The sequence below is a fragment of the Python bivittatus genome, unplaced genomic scaffold (assembly GCF_059951505.1).
Source record: "Python bivittatus isolate LINGU-HERP-01145 unplaced genomic scaffold, Pbiv_v1 ctg000480_np1212, whole genome shotgun sequence".
Taxonomy (NCBI): domain Eukaryota; kingdom Metazoa; phylum Chordata; class Lepidosauria; order Squamata; family Pythonidae; genus Python; species Python bivittatus.
In genome coordinates, this window is record NW_028277075.1 from 81736542 (window position 1) to 81742541 (window position 6000).

Here is a 6000-nt window from a genome sequence, read left to right on the forward strand (position 1 = left end):
TATGAACTTGACACATAATTTGCAAATACTCATGCAAGCATCTCACTAGGGTGCTGTTATTGGCTGTAGCTCCCTATTCAGAGGAATCTGGAGGAAGGGGCAAAATGGGGCTCAGCCCCTGAGTACCTTACTGTGATCAGAGGGGACAAAAACACTGCCTGGTGACTGGTGCATTTTGCCCATCCTTGTAAATCCTCTCTCCCAGCCCATACATCACTTTACAGACACACTGTGGGTTGAATGTGCACTTTAAGAAATTCCAGATTTGTTCCTACACAACGTGTGAGAGATCCCTGGCTGTTGTAGATCAAATCCTGTTAGAACTAAAGTCTATGCAAGCAAACTATATTTTACGCCCTATTGAATGAATAGCTGTCCTGATCAGAAAGAACAACACAACACTGTTCCATGCCTAAAAGTTGCTAATGTAACTACAATATCTAAGCATAAGGCCAATGTAAAAATATAATCTTATTTGGCATCAGAGACAGTGGAAATGGTCTCGTTTGAAGATGGGCTTAAAATAGTTTCTTCTTTGCATCTGGTCCACGTTCATTTCTGTGTCAGCATGATATGACTAGAGCGGTGTTTTTCAACCTTAGCAACTTGAAGATGTGTGGACTTCAACTCCCAGAATTCATAGCTGGCTGGGGAATTCTGGGAGTTGAAATCCACACATCTTCAAGTTGCCAAGGTTGAGAAACACTGGACAAGTGACATAGGAACATGGACCTGGCTATGCTAAAGCAAACAGGATTCTGCTCCCCCTCTTTTTTACTGTATTTCTGCCCTCTTCTCAGCTTAAGAGATCACTGAAAAAAACTTCTCAAGGGATGGAAAAGGAGCTGTTTATAAAAACTGGTGAATCCAATCACGCATTGCCTATTCTAGCTATAAGCAGCTCTCTAAAATGCAGACAGAGATTTTTGCCATTATATGTGACTTGATCTTTCAGCGCCTTGGAGCAGATGCTCTACCTGTGGTACCTACCCGGGGTATCTTCTTGAAGAGAGACATTAAAGCATATTTTAGATCTAACTTGTGCCCCATTTTGTCACAACAGAAGCAATGAATTTTAATCAACATGGTGTTAGGGAGGTCATAATCAAAGGGCAAGTAACTGATTCCACTTCAGTATTGATGCTGTTTGTTCTCCATTTAATCGTAAACAAATCTGATGGCGCACTTGTGGGATGAAAGGTCACCATGCTTTCGAGTGTCACTTGGTGACCCCTTATCACAATGGTCCCTCTTTCTACTTCAAGGAATCTTGTTCCTGAGAAACACAGAATTGCACCTGGAGGATAGGCTACATTATAAATCCACAAAACATTCTGCAATAAATTGTATGGATGACAATTTACGGCCAGCCAGATCCTCTTGCTGACAGCTATTTAACGTGTAAATAAAGCAGCTGAAGAAAACAAACTTGTCTTCTCTAAGTATAATTTCTTCCTTCAGGATTTATGTTTCCAGTAAATCTGCAAACTGCCACTTTGAATATGTTGCTGTAAAAGTAACAAAACAAACAAGACCAAAGTGAAGTTCTTAAACAGAGGGTTGATCCTGACTTTTTGGACTATTCCTGTGGAACTCCAGCAAGGGTTATTTACTTACTTATTTTACTTACTGGTAAAACTCCATCCTTCGGTTTGGTTTTTTGGCACTGGAAGAGTTTTCAAAGCTATTCTGAGAATGTCACCTTCTCCTCTCAAACTGAGGTATGGATTGTAGTGTCCATATATCTCGCCTCATATCCACAAACATGGGAAGAGTCCTGTTGAATCAGGCAAAGGTCCATCTAATCTACAAACTGCCTCGCACAAACTCAGAAGCTGAACATGAGGATGCTACTCTCCAGCAGCTGGCTTTAAAGCTGTGCTTTCTGCGATTCAGGAGACAGAATACGGCAACGAAAGCTAACAGCCATTGACAGCAGTGGGTTGGGGGATGGGATCAAAAAAGTCAAGACCGTCAAAATCCTGCCCCTTTGTATGTGTATGCAATGTCAATGCATGTATAAATGGCGGAGCTTCAATCGCTCGGTCACAATTGCCATCTTGACTTTTCTTGTCTTTTGTAGCCACTCTTCCTTTCCGGCTCTTTTTCTTGGGGGACTAAATATGCAAAACAGGGCAGTATACTGGATTTAGGTCTCCCCTAGTACAAGTGACTAGGTGGACTTAATGTAACCCTGTGTGAGACTGAGTCTGTTTAAGCCCCAGGGTGGGTAGTTAACTCATTTTGGGTGTTCCTACAACACATTGACCCCTCACCGACTCAGTTAAGCACGTGTGATGGCTATGGACCACGATTGAGGGAAAATACTATAAGATGGTGTCTGTGCTTTCATCCAAAAGTATGGCAGAAATATTACAGCAGGAATTCACTGGAAGGCAGGGAATAATGCTTCCCAGAGTGATGCTACTCTGCACCTTTGAAGGAAATTAAATGGTGGATCATCGGACACTAGTTGGAGGAGTGCCACCACTAAGTAACCAAACAATTGGGTGGGTGTAGTAACAGCACAGAAGAAACCGTCCAGAAAGCATTTTGCCAAGCTCTTCCTCAAGTCTAGAGCAGAGTCAACCTCCTCAGAAACTTTCTTGGAAACTTCAGAACTCCAGCTGTTCTTCTCTTCTGCAAAAAGGTTTCTCCGTGTATCATAGCCACAGGACATTAAGAATCCTTAAATAAGACAGTATTGTCCATCAGCCAATGCCAACTGTACAAAAATTTTACAGAGTGTCAAAGGCCCACTGCATCTAACCTCATTCCCAATGTTCATAATGGTAAGTTATATCCATTTCTTTCCTCCTGCAGGCATATAACATCAGAAGCACCCAGCTAGAGAGTGGTACTGATGTGGACTTCAGTCAGTTAAACAGCAGATAAATGTGATGGTAGTGGTAAAAATGAGGGGCTGAAAATGGAACACACACCCGTTTTGCTCATCATCAGAAGTAACAATTCCTCAAACTGTTCTAGCAAATATTTGATTTAGCTGGCAAAAAGTGCCATCTTCTCAAGCTCCAACTACAAGAAAACTAGGCCTGTTGTATTTTGCACAATGGCACATGAGGAAACCCTGCCAATGAGCATAGCTGCTGGTGAGGTGTAAACAGGCCTACTTTGGGATCTCAAGGAAAAGCCAAGTGCAAAGTCACACACAAATCCAATTTATAGGATATGATCTGATCTCAGCGGAAGAGCCAGGATATCGATTCAATCGGAAATAGCAAGCAGGAGTCAGCACCCTACCCTTTCTCTTCTGCAGCCCAGAAAAGCTGCCAGTGGCTCATTTCACCAGTCACATATTTTTTTTACTGTTGAAATATTTCAGGGTTTTCAAATATTTTATCAAAGGCAAATATTTTGAAACCCTTTAAAGGTAGCCTCAAGGCATATAAAACTTAAGTTTCTTTTCTTTCAACCCATTTTTCTCTTCACCCCACCTGCTATTTTTGACTCTTTTCAGGTCTGGCCCTTCTTCCTGCTGAGAATGTAGTCCCCCAGAATACCACTCAAAGGTCAGTGCTGTTGCCTACTCCTTAAATAAGTTAAAAATGGAACTTCTCTGCCTTTTCCATATAAACAGGAAAGAAAAGCTGTGTAGACACCCATACATAGTTTGGCTGAACTGCAGCCTGGAACTTTTCCAAGTTTGATTCCTCGGTCAGTGCAAATGTGAGTTCTGTACCTTCCTACTCTCACCATTAAATGGTTCTCAAGAATGATGGCACCATCAAAGAGCCCCTGAAATCCTTCATCAATCCAGAAATATCCAGCAAATAATATAGACACAAATTAGCCTCAGCACAGTAGCATGCTCAGGGAGCAGAGACAAGGCCCGCAGCATCACATTCAAAGACTGTATGTTACAGTCATTGAAAACATAATGCCCAAAATTTGCATTGACCAAGAAGCAAATGGTAAAAGAAATTCTATGGCTTTTGATTGGTTAATTATAAAGAAGTGGATCCCTTTTCATCTGGTAATCCTAAATTGAGCTGCCCTAGAACAATCCCTCTTCAGACATGGTAAAAAGAGTTGATAGCCAGTATAACTGTATGTTCGATGAGAGCTGGATGGTTCACGATGACATAGGCGATAGGAAGATGCAGTAGAGATGAGAACTTTGTAGATGTAGCAGGAAGTGATTTTGTTGTGGTCTAGAGACTCCAGAATGAAAGCCTATAGCAGTTAGAGAGCAGAAATCTGATTGCTAATGCTATCAATTTTCATGGAAGGCTCAGCCTGTATCTATATCAAAATAATTTTTATATATCAGAGGATCGTACATTTCTAGTGAATGCCCACCCCCAAAAGCAGTCTTTCCCAACCTGGTACTCTCCAGATATTTGAAACCACAATTCCCATAATGCACACCAAGGGATGATGAGAGTTATAATCCAACACATCAGGAAGGCAGCAGGTTGGCTATGGAAGACTTTGCGTGATAGCTATTTTAAATATTCTATCTATCTATCTATCTATCTATCTATCTATCTATCTATCTATCTATCTAATCCATCATCTTTCTGAACTGAAGATGTTACCTAGCCAGGTAACGAAACATTTGGAAGAAAACAACCAAGCTCAGATAACCCCAAGGACTCCACAATCTATCATCTATCTATCTATCTATCTATCTATCTATCTATCTATCTATCTATCTATCTATCATCTATCTATCTATCATCTATCCAAATATACCAATATACTAGCAACCTGCATGCATTACAGAGTAACTTAGCATTCCCCTCACTGAGGATCAACTGGAATTTTGAATATTGTAGCTTTGCATGAGTTCCAATAATTTATGAGAGACTTGATCAAATAAGATGGAGGTATTTAAATAGTATAGAGGTAAATTCAATGTAATTTGTGAGGTGGAGAATGGCTGTGTGAGTGAGTTTTGTTCCCATTTAATAGTCTAATCAAAAGTCAACTTCAGGTCAGAGATATTTTATTGGTGAGCCAATGTGTCAAAACTACAATTCCAGTAAAGAAGAAGGAATCCATCTGAATATAATAAACATTACTGTTTGGTTTCTGGAGGGGAATTATGTTGCCACTGTAGTTCTAGCTGTTTGTGAATCTGTTTTAGGGTGAAGCCAGGAAGCCATGGCTATGGGGGATCCATGCCTCATTCTTCTGGAGTGTAAAACAGGAAACAAAGGTCTCCAGGTGTTTCTGAATACCAATTCTGAAAGCCCTTCAAGTTCACAGCTTTCTGACTGTTATCTCAAGGATCTTAGACAAGTTCCAAAACAAGTTTCCATCCAGACACTAACCAGATAGAAACTTATTTTGCTTTAAGCAGTGTATGAACATCCCACATTTTCAAACTTCAAAAAATTATGAAGGTGTGAAAAACATCCAGTAAAGATGTCCTTTTCATCCTGCTTCCAGAATGCAGGATCAGAAATTCTTGATGGTGGAAGTCCAGGTTGAATAGAGCACGAATTTGGAGAAAGCTGAACCAAAGAAATAGGTCAAACCTGAAAAGCAGAAGGCTGCTACAAACACACACAAAACAAAACCTACTTCTGCAGAGGCAATTTACTTTTACTCATAAATTAAGCTCTGATTTGAAAATTAAGGCATTGTAATTTAATATTAACCCATATGTCATAAAATAATGAGAAAAACTGCAAGGGAAATTGCATTCCATATAGCAAAAGTTCCTTGTTATTTATAATAACCAGGATTGCAAGTTAGGCCAATATCGATGGATCATACTTTAAAAATCCTGATAGCTCATTCATTTCTCTAATTGCATTTATTATAAATTAAATAAGTTGTGCCCACCCTCAATATACAAGAAGACAAAATTAATTTGCAAATCATTCTGAATCTGCATCAAACTAAGTAAAATGGAAGCATGAGCACAGTATAGTATACAAGTAATTTTGTAATGTAGTGGGCCAAGTAATAACCACTAAATATTTTTAGTTGGTGATAAATTTGGCACCCAAGGATAGTTATTTTACCACT